Source organism: Equus caballus, chromosome 2, assembly GCF_041296265.1.
Source record: "Equus caballus isolate H_3958 breed thoroughbred chromosome 2, TB-T2T, whole genome shotgun sequence".
In the NCBI taxonomy this organism is placed as follows: domain Eukaryota; kingdom Metazoa; phylum Chordata; class Mammalia; order Perissodactyla; family Equidae; genus Equus; species Equus caballus.
This window is the reverse complement of record NC_091685.1, coordinates 35,878,718-35,892,251: the sequence shown is the minus strand read 5'-3', so window position 1 is coordinate 35,892,251 and position 13,534 is coordinate 35,878,718. Positions and strand designations below refer to the sequence as shown.

Here is a 13,534-nt window from a genome sequence, read left to right as displayed (position 1 = left end):
ACTTGGCCCTCCTCTGCTTTCTGGACCCAAACTGGCGGGGAGAGGAAATGAGAGAAGGGCATACACACTGGGATGAGCCAGGAGGTATAAGCAGATTCTGCCAAGTCGGTCCCTCTGATGACCGTTGACAAGGCTGAGTGCCTGGGGCCGTACACATATGTCTATGGTAGGGGAGGAGAATTTGCACAATGTCCAAAGCCGTGGCCGCGCCCGTGTCGGCCGCACGCAGCCTGGGAGACGTCCCTCCGCCTTCATCGCTGCTTGACTGCGGTAATTTGCATTCAGCTTCCATTTCACTAGTCCTGAGTGGTCTTGCCCTTCTCCGTTCCTGTCGTCCCTTTCTCAATTCGGTGTTTCCTCTTCTTTGTGGTCACGGCGGGGGAGACAGTTTCCCGACTTCAGACATTCCCCGACCGCCCTCTCAATGTTTCCATGCTCAGGTATCTCTTCGAACTCCCTTCTTGACTTTTGTCGTGCCCGCGTCCTGCTTGTACGATTGTTTTTCTTTTCTCCACTCTATTTGTGAGCACGTTAATAAATCTAGTTATGAGGAAAACTTTATATCACCACTGTAAATAGAAACTTGGGATCATATGCCATCCATATAAATAAATACTATGAAACTGAAGCGGGGTAATTAAATTCTGGCTAGATCCTGCTGCTTTGGCAAAGGCCGTAAGTATGAGGCTCTTCATTAAAAAGGGAAAATGTTACAAATAAAAAGGAGGGATGCTGAAGAGCAAGACCAAGGAAAGGCTTTCTCCTGGATACCATCAGAAGGGTTGAAATAGAATTGGAACGGGGTTAGCTCTCACCTGGGGAGACTTCCTGCTATCAGTGCCACCGACGTCATTTGTCTTCCCACCTGAAATCACACTAAGTCTGTCACACCTGGGACATGCGTACCGCCCCTCGGGGAACCAACACGAGGGCTGCCTCCTACCCGTACGCTCTGTTAATCACTCCTCCCAAGTTTTATTAGCCGCTCTCTCACATTGACCCGAGTTCTTATGTACGTTTCAGCCATTTTTTACACTTAAATCTTTGAAATCTCAGATGAAATAAATGAATGCTCAGACACTCCACATTCTTTGATTAATTAAACCAGCCGCAGAAATGAGTGAAATTCCTATGAATACTTGATTCACTGAATGAGGGCAGAGACAGCCCACGTTTACTCCTCCACCTTGTGAAAATTCAAAATTTGTTTTTTAAAAACAACATTTTAATGATTAAGTTACGAACAGTTACTTATAAATAGTTACAACTTGCCTGTCATCTGTGTCAACATTTATGACTTAATGACATGTTTCTTATGCTGTGACTGCTGTTTGTGAATGTTTGTGTACTTGATGGCACATGCAGCTGAATTTTAGGGAAGAATACCTGTTATATATGTGTGCATATATATAATATAATGTTATATAATACATTGCATATGATATGCTGTATATTATATATTATATGCATATATATGAAATATGCATATTGCATATGCATATTATGTTTCTTAAATATTTACTAAATGTCAGACCCTATAAAGTCCTTTGCATGACCTTAATCCTCACGATAACCCCGTGAGGAAGTACTCTCATAACCCTCACTTTTCCAGAAAGAGACAGAGGCTCGGCGAGGTCAAGTCCCTTGCCCAAGGTCACAGGCTACTGATGATCAAAGCTGAGATTGAATTCAGGCTCGCTCGACCCCAGAGCCAATGACCGAAACCCCAGCACTTTACTGTTTCTCTCGTCTGTTTCCGATCCCTCCTCTGGGGAAACTGAGGCCAGAGAAGGGACCAGCCTTGCTGTAGTCTCATTACCACTGCCCGAGCCTGTGGAGAAGACAGGCCTCTGCCTGCTGCTGCCCTTTCCTGGGCCCTCCTGCCTCCTGCCGCTCCGGACACGGGACTGGGCCAGAGTTGTCTGCCTGGCCGACCATCCTGGCAGAGCTGCCGCCAATCAACAGAAAGTAATACTGCGATTCCTTCTAATTCTCCTGCCTTTTCTTCCGAAGAGAGCGCAGAGCTTTTATCCCCCTGCAGGTGCTAATGTGATTATTTGCGTAGCAGACAAACATACAAATGTACCTGACTTGAATTATGGGGAGTGCCGGGATGGGCTGTATTTAAAACGACAGCTCTATTACTCATAGCTTGAGGAGACTGGACGAGCATTGTTAGGAGGCCTTCTGCTACAGTTTGCTGTGGGATTCCATTTGCTGACGTCTTAGGTTGATGGCGTCTCAATCAGATTCAACTGGTAATTGGCACTGGGCCTTCTAAGTGCAAATCCCAGTGCTAGGCATGGGTAGGGGGTGGGGGGCACGAAGAGAAAGAAAACTTCCTGGTGTTCAGAGACCTCCTGACTTCCCTTCCCTCTTTTCTCCCTCATATTCCTTCTTCCTTCCCTCTCCCACTGCCTGCCTCCCTTATTCCAATGTTTTTTGGGTCCCAGTGTGTTCTGGGCCCCCTGCTAAGGTATTCACGCAAAGATAAAGCACGATCCCGTTCATGAAGGAGCTAACAATTTATTAGCATTGAAGGTGCCCGAGCTGGAAGGGTCCTTTACAATCATGCCAACATCTTGTTTTAAAGTTGGACAAGCAGAGTGACCAGAGAGGGGCGTTGACTTCCCCAGGGTCACACAGCTGGAGAGCAGCAGCACGGGGTTAGCGCTCAGATTCCCAGAATCTTCGGACATTGTTCTTTCTACCACAGTGGGGAAATGCCTGCAGGATCTACAGTGTTACTGGGAATTAAAGTGATATCATGTCCTTTGAAAGACCTGCCATGGCGGATGGGAGACGAAAGGGCCACTGACCAGCCAGGAACAGAGAAACCATCGTGTTCAGCCATTAGGCATTAAAGTGCCACGGGAGGACGGCATTCCAGCCTTCTGAAAATTCTGGTGGATTCTGCTTTTTCCCTTGGTCATAATGGCCTTTCTGGTTCTACATAAAGGGTCCAGTGGGGCCCTCTGAGGTTCCCCACTGGGAGGGATGACAAAGCCCTGGGGAGTCGTCCCTGAGAGGGGCTGTCTGCTTTGCCCTCTTTGCTTGTCCTGCCCTCTCTTAGTTCATTCATGACCCCCACATTCCACCGTGTCCGCCATCAGGGGACAAGCTCCATAGTGGCAGGACCACACTGGCCTCTCCTGCCAACGACACCTGGGCTCAAACTCTGCAGCTGAGCCACGTGGTTACACAGCAGAGCCTCGCCACCCAGCTGAATCCTCCTTAGAGACAACTTGGTCCAGCCAACCAAGGCCGGCTGATGGCAGAATGGTCCAGGAATAGGTCCTAAACAGGAACTCCCTGCGCGAGCCACTGATCACTGACTCCCCACCTGGCTACTCCTACTGGCCCCTGTCTGGTCCCCTAAGGGCCTCAATAGTACTCCTCCAAGCCCTTGGGGTTGTGGGCCCCTTTACTTCTGTCCCAATATCCCAGCCATGCCCAAATTTAAGCAACAAAAGTCCAGAGAGAATTTCACTGCAGTAGGTGAGCTGTGGGTCGTGACTGTAAACCCAGCAAGTGGAGAAGAGGTGGCTCTGGAGCTGGCCCCCCTTAAGCAAGTGACACAGACACTCTGTACCTCAGATTCCTCCTCTGTGCAATGGAGTGACAAGAGTCCTCAGCTCCCAAAGCCGTTGGGAGGATTAAATGTCAGTCCATGGGAATGCTTGGAACAGGAGCGCGCAGCAAGCACTGAACACACGTGGCCTTGGTGCCCGTGGTTATACCTGCTGCTCTGAGTCCTGTCCCCTGGGCGGCTCAGTCCCTCCCTCTTGGCGTCTACCTCTGATTATGCAACCCAAAGCCAAGTGCTTCTCGCTACCCATCAGTGCCCACTCCTGACGCTTCTCTGACCCCCCCCCAGATTCGTAGAAGACGCGGCCATTATGGAGCGCCCACTGCATACGGCATTCAATGAGGCACCCCAGCTATGAGACGTCAGGCGATTTAGTTAACCTCTCTGTACTTCACTTTTCTCATCTGAAAAACAGGCCTGTAAATAGTATTCACCTCCATGGCGGTTGTGAGAAGTTAATGAATTAATGGGAAAGGCACTTAGTAAGTGTGTGGTAAAAAATGTGAGCTCTGAAGATTGTTACGTGCAAGGCCACGGGTGTCCAGAGAGATATTACCTGTGGTCCCTGCCTCGTGTCCGAATTTGTCACAGATGCTGCATCTCCCACTGTGTCTGGCCTGGCTCTTCACGCCTCCCCGAAGCCAAATCAAGCACCACAGCTGCTCACGATCTCAACCCCAGACCAGGGGGCTGGCTTGTCCCCACGAGGTTCTACTATTTGAGTTGCCAAAGGGTTTCTTACACAGGTGGCCGAAGCAGGCTCAGGACCTTGTGGATCGCGATTGCTCCTTCAACAGCTCCCTTGTATGGAGAGTTTTTCACGTTCCAGAAATTGGGCAAAGTAGTTTACAAAGATTATCTCATTTAATCATCACAATGACCCTACGAGATAGATAATAACATGATCCTTATTTTACAGATAAGGAAACTGAGGATCAGCGAAGTTAAGGAATTTGCCCGGTGTCACACGAGGACTGAGTGGCAGGGCTGAGACTCAGAGGAGCTGGAGCTCTTAACCCTCAGGCCATCCTTTCCCTCTCGTAAAGGAGGCAGTTCTCCGCTCGCACCCTGTCTCCTCCGGACCCTCCCTGCCTGGCTCTCGGAAGGCGGACCACATCCCTGCCGTAGGGGTGAGGGCCGTCCTCCAGGATCTCCGGAGCTGCCCTCTCTCAAGCTGAAGAGCTTTCTAGGCAGGCCCCCAATCTACAGGCCCTCGCCCTGAGCCTGACCCTGACCCTGAGCCTGACCCTGACCCCTGGCCTCTCCTCCTGTCTCAAGACTGACCTCAGTGAAATCTCCCTTCTGAGTCCCCATTACAGGCTGGGGGCTGGGAGATGCTCTGGCACCTGAGTAGTGAGTAGAGAGTCTCATGCCTTGAGTCAGATCCAAGAAGGAGGCTGAGTTTGGAGGCTGGGTTCCCCCCATATGAGAGCACGGAGTTGCCAATGCCTCCCTCTGTCCACACTGTGCAAGGAAAGCCCAGAGGCTGGTGTGGGGCTAATGAGTCTCTCTTTCCCTGTAATAACCTGATAAATGGCTCCTCCCTACCCTGCTCCTCTAAGGAACCTCTAGGTCCTTTCTTTGGCTGCTTCCTGCCTGGTGGAGACCTCTGAGTAGGCCATTATTGCTTAATTACTGGCTAAACGGTCTCATTTGTTCTCCATTTGTCAGTGGTGAGTCTCAGCCAGGGCAGCTGAGAGAATTTTGAAATTCCTCATCAAGCTCTGGCTTTGGGAAATAAAGACACCCGTGTCTCCTTCCTCCCTGTCCGGCAATGCTGGGCACAAAGACAGCAGAGCAGCTCCTAGAGCTGGTATTGGCTGCCCTCCCCACTGCCATCTGTGCTGCTTTCTCTGCTCTCCTTGCTTTTTCTTTCTTGTCTTCCCCTGCCTTTGCCTTGACCTCTTCACTCCCTCAGCCCGGTGTGATAAAATGAACTTGGACTCTGCAACTGTGAAACCTGGAATTGAAATCCAGTCCACCACTGGCCAACTGGGAGACTGAATGTCCACATCTTCATATGCAAAATGGGTGTAATAGCAGCACAGACCTCACGATGGCACGGTGAGTATGATGCAAGAGTGAATTTCTATTGTCAACTACCATTGTGTATGTTGTACAATTACTAACCGTAATTATATTTTTGTCACATATGTGATACATCTCATACCTTGGTGTCACTTCCATAGGTACCTTTCACGGAGATGGGGGCATTTGGCTCAGATCACCTCTCAAGCTGGCAATATCTTCTGCTCCTTGTCCACCCACTCATTTCCTTTCCCCTCTGCAGTGTTCTACATGGATGACATGGGTCCAGGAAGGGAAATTTCTGCTTTTTAAATAATGCTGTCGAAAAATCTCTGCACTCTTTTGTCTATGTGAAAAATCAACTTACAAATAAATAGCTAATTTAAAGTGCAAGTATCTACATGGCCAGGGGATGGGCTGGTCGGACGTCTGCATTAAGTGAAGTTGGGCATTGAAGGCTGTTGCAGGTTGAGTTCCATAGGAAGCTGATTCTGAGATGGGGGTTGGTGTGCAGAATTTGTATTAAAAGTGCTCTTGGGAGCAACACCCAAGGAAGGGAGAGGCAGGAAGCAAGCCTGGGCAGAGGGAGAATTTCACCTGGGATACAGTCTCCAAATGGCGTTGGCCAGCCAGAGGTGGAACAGCCCTTCAGAATCTGCCAAAATTGGGAGTGAGGGGCTGGGTCTTTATGTCCTTGGGCCAATAGGTCACTGGATGTGGGCCACCCTGAAAGGAGGCAAGACTTGGGAGATGTGACTCTCCAGCTGGGGCCATTCCTAATGGGGGCTGATGGTCAAAGTCTGTGAGTATATAGCCTTCCCAGCAGCTGGGACACCAAGCCCTCATTCCTTCTTGAAGGATTATCTGGGTGTCGCATTACAGAGTTTACTACAGAGGCTTGCAGGGTGTCTCCTCTTGTCTAGTCCTGATCTATCCATGCTGGGACCCGGTCTGCTTCTCCCAACTCTGGTCTTCCAGGCCCCACTTCCTGTTTGCTGTGTCTTTTGTTCCCAGGGTCCTGATCACTTGCTTTCAGACCCAACCTGGCAACCAGACCTGGTTTCTAAGTGCCCAAAGATTTTCTGCCCTTGCCTCTGGACTTCACTCTGACCCCAGTGAACTCTTCTCTAGAGGAAGGACATAAGCCCCCTTCTTCATCAGTCAGCTCCTGGATTTTTGCTCTTATGGAAGGGAGCCATGTCACCAATCATGCAAAGCAGCAGATAATGCAAAATCATTTACATTTGTCCTTCAGTAGCATTACGTGATTACAAGGGGATGGGGAAAGTGTGATGGAATTAAGCGTGTGCACTCTGGATCCAGACTGTCTGAGTATGTATCTCGTCTCTACCACTTATTAGCTGCAAGACCTTGGGAAAGGTACTCAACCTTGCTGTGCCTCAGTTCCCTAATCTGTAACAAAAACCATCTGATAAACAGTACCCATCTCATAAAACTGTTGTCAGCATTAAGTGAATCATTACCTCTCAAGCCCTTAGAACCGCACTTGGTACATTGTAATTGCTCAACAAATGTTTGCCTTGATGGTGATGTTTGGTAGAGTTTTCTTAAAACATATTTGTTACCTGGTGTCATCCTCACTTAATTGAGTCTGACCCAGAAGTTTCAATGGCAGAAGTTGTCCTGGCATTAAAAGATTGCCATGGATTGTCTCACCAAGCAGATCAACTCCAGGCAGTAATCAGTAGACAGGGCATGGAAGGAGAGCAGTCAGCACCAGGGACAGCTCCCATGCCCCCATCGCAAGCACATTTTCTTCCTCCAAAGGACAACAACCCGCATGATCTCTGTCAACTGCTGTCTCCCAGGCCTCTTGGCAAGCTCAGGGCCCCAGAAGCTCGTAGTCCAGTGATTCTGGGGTTATCTGTCTTGTTTCCCACAGGATGGTAGACAAAGGACTGAATGAGCTAGTGACAGGGAAATTCGAGTCCTGAGTCTGCCCTCAACAGCCACGTGTACTTGGGGGTGGGGACAGTGATAGAAGGGTCCTCCTTCCTGCTCTGGGACACTCTTATCTCATCTGTAAGCAAGGGGATCTTGCCAGGCTCTGGCAGGCTTTGAGTCTGTGGTGGGCCTCTGAGGATGGAGGCCATGGATCTCAGGGGCCAGCAGATGGCACCCTCTATCCTGTGTCCACCCTTGGGGCAAGGTTTCCCAACTGGCACCCCCCTAGGCGACCACTGAGGATCTCTAAGCTTGCTGGAGTGAGTGGAGTCCTTGTGCCCTGAGCATCTCTTCTCTCTCCTGCATCGTTCCGTTACCTGCCTCTCCAAACCCCAGCCCTCTGACTCCCATCATGGCAGCTGGGGCTGATCCTATGCCTCAGATGGAGGTTTGCACTACTTTTCTGTGTTACCCTGTGTCACTCCCTGTGGCATTTCGACAGACACTCTCCTTGTCCCCCTAGAGGTCTACATTGCAGGGCTTGGGGAACAGCAGGCCCAGTCCCTTCCTCCTGTTCCCCACCACTCTACTCTTCCACTGCAGGGCACTCTGAGCTGGCACTCAGAGGAAACAAGGCAGCGGGTAGAAGGGAAAGTAATGCCGCAGCCTGGTTTCCTATCTTGTGGTGCTAGTTCTCTCCTGGAAGAGCTTGTGTTTGCTGGGAGGAGGAGGTGTGGTTCTGAGTCACAGGAGATGAAGAAGTGGAAAGAGGCCCTGAGACAAGAGGAGGATAGGTAACTTCATAATTATTATTGAGCACTTACTCTGTGCCAAGCACACGTCGAGCCTACAACATGTGGTGCAGGTACCATTATTGTGAGCAAGTGGGCAGTCAGAGAGGTTAAAGCACTTTCTGAAGGTCACGCAGCTAAGAAGTGGCAAAACCGAGCACCAGCGTCTGTCTGAAGACGAATTAGACAATGCAATGTTGTCGGGAGGGGCCTTGGGCAGGAGCGAGCCCAGCTGGGTTCTGATTTTGGCTCTGCTCCTGGACTGCAGTTGTGTGAACTTGGACAAAGAAGTTCCTCTCCCTGGGCCTCAGTTTCCCCCTTTGAAAACAGATGGATTGGACTAGGATGCTCTCTAAGGATCCTCCAGCTTTAAGAGTCTATGAATAAGCTTTCTCTGGGACTAACGCTTTTTAAAAACTGTTTGCAAGAACTCACATATGTGCAAGCCAAGCCTTATGTATAAATGGAGTAGGCGGCAGCCTGTATGGTGTGAATGATGGCTGCTGGGAAGGGCCCCTGCTCAAAATATCTCAATCGCTCATCCTGCTGCCAAAGTGCCTGGAGTCCCACCATCCTAGAATCGTGCCTTCACTGAGTCCCTATTCAGAATGCCAGCACCTCGGGGAGGCCTAACAGATTATGTCCCTTCCTCCTGGGAGGAAGGGAACTTTTGTGTTGACGGATATTAAAACAAGTTTGCATTTCCTGAGTTCAAAGTAATTCTCCTGTGGGTGAAAGCAGACTGCCCAGGGCAGGCTGGGAGAGCAGGGAGCTTTCCATCAATTAAGCAGTCGGCGGGGAATTGGGAAGAGCAGCTGGAGGATGCTGGCTGCTTTACGAAGCATCCCAGGCTTTGGCTCCAGGGGGACCTGGGTTTGAATTCTGACAACTCGTGACCTTTTGGCATGCACTCTGACTTCCTCCTTCCCCGAACCAAATCCCTTACTTCTCTGAGACTCAGCACGCACAGGCTGTTGGAATGTCTTCTTCTGGAGGGGGTGGGTTCCAGCCCGGCACCAGCCTCTGCAAGTGGGCGTGTTCTCAGGAGAGGCCTGCAGGCTGGTGCCCAGGGAAATGCTACCCTCTCCCCTGGCAAGCCCTGCACTACACCCCTCCCTTTCCTTTCAGCAGCCTGTCAGCGGCTGATGGATGGGAGCTGTCATCCTCTTCCCCAGCCCAACATCACCGTCATGCCCGCACCCAGCCCCCTCCTGGCTCCAGGAAGCTGGGAAGCTATTCTTCATGAGGGGGTACTCTGGACCACCTGTAAACTGAGGACAACAATAGCCCTGCCTCACATGGCACTGCTGGACAGGTAGGATGATGTGGGAGGTGCCTGACACATAATGTTGGTGACACCCCAATCCTTTCTGTCCTCAAGGTTCCTGTGTTTACGAGCTGAAGATGAACACGGGAGTCATGGCCATATGGTGAGCTCGAGCCTGATCTGGGACCACACACATTCTGTCTCTGTGACCTATGGGTCCATTCAGCTCTGGAGACCTCAGCAGAGGGCAGTGGTCACAGCATCACAAAATGACAAGGCTACAGGGGCCCTATATGTGACTGGCACGTGGGAGGTGCTCAGCTGATTGCACCATACTCAGAATAGTCCTTCCCATGGCACCTCTGGCCTCTGGGAGTCTATCCCGCCCCTGCTCAGCCCTTTGACCTCTTCTCTTGCTACCTTCCCTCTTGCTCATCCACCTTCGCTACAAGCGCCTTCTTGTGCTTCCTGGGGACACACCGGGCACGCTCCTGCCTCAGGCTTTTAGCATTTGCTGCTCCTCTCTCTGGAATGGTCTTCCCGGATCTCTGTGTGGCTCATTTCCTTGCTCCCTCCGGACCTCTAGAAGTGTCACCTCGGCAGAGAAGCCTTCCCTGACCACCCCAGTGAAAACGGCATCCCCATCACCCTCCATTCAGTATTTGCTCTTCCTCCCATCACCTCACCTATTTTTTTGTTTATCTGCTTATCGTGAGAGTCAGGCTGCAGAGGTGACGACGTCCACACCGCAGTCTTGCCTGCCGCTCTCCCTCAGCAGCTGGAAGCGTGTCTGGCACATAGTCAGTGCTCAGTAAACACTTGTTGGATGAACGATTGGATTCATTAATGAATACATGTTGGGCGAGATAATTTGCTCAGATTCATTGTTTCCTAACATATCTCTAGATCTCTAGAGGGTGCCAAAGCCTATCCAGGATTCTGGAGTTTTCCTCAACTGTTCAAAAAAAGGTAAATTGGATCAAGCATTTACCTGGGGTTAAAACCACATTGGCTGTAGCATAATAAATGAAGCTCATTCTGGAATAATCCTTTCAGCATACATTTATTAGGCACCTGTTATACGCCAGGCACAATGCCAGGCATTAGGATTATGGTGCTGGGAGAGCCAAACATGTTCATGCCATTTTGGAGCCCACAGTGTCATTGGGGAGCTGACAGTTGTCACAGAGTGGGGTCCTGGGTGCCTGCACTGGCAGGACCTCAGGGTCGTCTTTGGATGGTCCCTCTGCACTGAGAGCCAGCCTACTTTCTGAGGCTTTTATTCCTCCTCCTGGCCCACCCCCGCCGTGGGCTTCCGTCTTGTAAGTGAGATGTCTATACAAGATGATCCTCAAGAAGCTCCCAAGCTCCCACGTTCTGTGGTTTCCTGGGAGGAGTCAGGGACACAGGGCTGTTGGGTGCTCCTGATCCTGGGGGAGGCCGGGGCACTGAGGGGCAGCTCACCGCTGGGGTCCAGATGAGGTAAACGGAACCCCAGACTCAGGAGATGGACCCTCCCTGCTGCCTCCTCTGTGGGGAGATGGTTCCTTTCCTTCGCCAGCATCCTGGCACAGCATGTAGGAAGCTGCCTTCCCTCGAGTGGTGAGAGCCAGGCTGAGTGCCAATTCATTAGGAATAGCTTCCCAGCTTCCTGGAGCCGGGAGGAGCAGGGGGACGCGGTGGCGATGTCGGGTGGGGGAAGAGGATGACAGCTTCTTGTCCATCAGCTGCTGACAGGCTGCTGAAAGAGAAGGGAGGGGTGTGGAGCTGGGCTTGTGAGGGGGAGCCAGGGGAGAGGCGGTGGCATTTCCTGGGCATCCGCCTCTGGGCCTCTCCTGGGGCCACTCCAACCCAGCGGGGCTGCTGCAGGCTGGATTCCACCTCCCACGTCCCACAGCCTGTGTGTCTGGATCCTGAAGTGAGGGACTTGGCCTGCGGAGGAAGAAGTCAGAGCAAAGTGCAAAAGGAAGACCTTTATGGGAAGGGTGGTGACTGTCTCTATGGAGCCCCCTACCCCCTCTAAAAAGCAGGAAGTATTTAAGTCAGATACCAAGAAGAGCATCCTGGCATGGCCAGTTGCCAAACAGGGAATTGTATCATCAAAGAGGAGTGTGGATACCTGTGTGGGGGTTGTAGTTTCTGACTTCTGAATCATCTGTATGAATTCTCATTCATTCATTCATAAGATAAATGAGACAAAGTCACTGCCCTCATGGAGTCCATGAGTGAGGCAAGACCCGAACCCGCTAGGTATAACACACTGAAGCTGGCAGTGCCATCATGGAGGGCCAATGAGGGAAAACCGGAGTTCAGAGGAGAGAGAGGAGATGACACTTGGGACCAGAAAGATCACAGAAGGCTTCCTGTAGGAGGTGGTATCTGAACTGGGCCTTGTAGTATCTCAAGATACCCAGGAGGAGAGGACAGTGTGGACAAAGACCCAGAGGTGGAGAGTGCAAGGCACAGGCACAAGTGGGGGCCACTGTTTGGCTGAGGAGTATGGTTTGGGCAGGTATGCTGAGGAGGACGTGGTTGTTAGAGAAGGCTGGGTCACCTGCTCCCCATCTGGCCAATCAATATAGTCCATTCTCCTGGGTACATGATTGGTTCCAGAATGGCACGCGATCCAGGATGGTCCAGTGAGAATCAGCCATGGGACTTTTTCTGAAATCGCCAAACGGCTTATGTCGTTTATAACCAAGGGGTTTTGTCTTAGTTCAGGGGCTGCTCTAACAGAATACCATAGACTGTGTGACTTAAACGACAGAAATTAGTTTCTTACAGTTCTGCATTCTGGGAAGTCCTAGATCAGGGCACCAGCATGGTGGGGCTCTGGTGACAGCTTTCTTCCTGGGGTTCAGATGGCTGTCTTCTTGCTGTGTGCTCACATGGCGGGGAGCAGAGAAAGCTCTGGTCCCTTCCACCCCTTATAAGGGCACTAACCCCGTCACGGGGGCTTTATCTCCGTGATCTCATCCAAGTTCAATTACCTCCCAGAGGCCCCACCTCCAAACACCATCCCATTAGGGATTGGGGCTGCAACATATTAACTCTAGGGGGACACAAACACTCAATCCACAGCAGAGTTATTATTTGCACATCCTTCAGTGGGGAGATAGGGAGACCAGGAACAGAGAAGTGTGGGTTTGTGCTGCAGCTCTGCCTGTACCGAACGTGTAGTCTTGGGCACATTACTGCCTCCCTCTGGGTCTCAGTTCTCATGTTTGTAGAACAAGGAAGCCCTACCAGCTCTTCCACTCTGCCGTTCTGCATCTCTTATACCCATCTCCTCCCATTTCCTTGATGTCACCATCTTGTGCGTACGTGTTTGGGGTGTTGGGCGGAGCTCTGCCGAAAGCTGAGCACTTGAGCACGAGAACACATATCAATTGTTATTATCTGCAATTTCTTGCCTCATCCTTGCCATCCCTCTGCTTCCCTCCATTAACGAGATTGGGGGGAAATCTTTCTGATGGGGCTTTCCATCTTGAAAGGAGCTGGAACCTTGCCTGGCTCAGGCTTCGAGAGGGCAGGCAGTCTGTCCCTCACTCTGCTGGGCCCAGCTCGAGCCCAGGATGTGGAGGCTGAGGGACCCTGAATCCCCAGCATCTCCCCCATCTCTGCTCTCTGTAAGACTGGGAAGTTCATTATTTCCCTGACTGGCTTTTCTGGCGAGACTCAAATTAATTTTCCATCTCTTCCCCTCTCCGGAGCCTTGCAATCATTAAATGCCAGGGAAAGTTAAATAAACAGCTGATTTACAGAAGACTTTTCTTTCTTTCTTTTTTTAAAAGCAGGAACCTCTATTAATCAGCTGTGCTGAGAGCGGTCTGATTAAGCAGTTGGCGCACCCTTCATCTGAGCGAGTGTGGGGTCAGAGGGCCTGGAGACCAGCAAGCAGCTCCTCATCAGGGACCAAAAATAACACAGGCTCCTTCCTGCTCCTCTCCCCTC

General features: G+C 51.0%; 1 long non-coding RNA gene across 1 annotated transcript; it reads right to left on the bottom strand.

The window, feature by feature from the left end:
• Positions 1 to 10,627: 10,627 nt before the first annotated feature.
• Positions 10,628 to 12,492, bottom strand: LOC138920913 (uncharacterized). The gene is made up of 3 exons (XR_011432920.1): positions 12,363 to 12,492; positions 12,135 to 12,244; positions 10,628 to 11,512 (listed from the first exon to the last, which is right to left on the bottom strand). It is a non-coding gene; the product is annotated as an uncharacterized lncRNA (long non-coding RNA).
• Between the last annotated feature and the right edge of the window lie 1,042 nt (positions 12,493 to 13,534).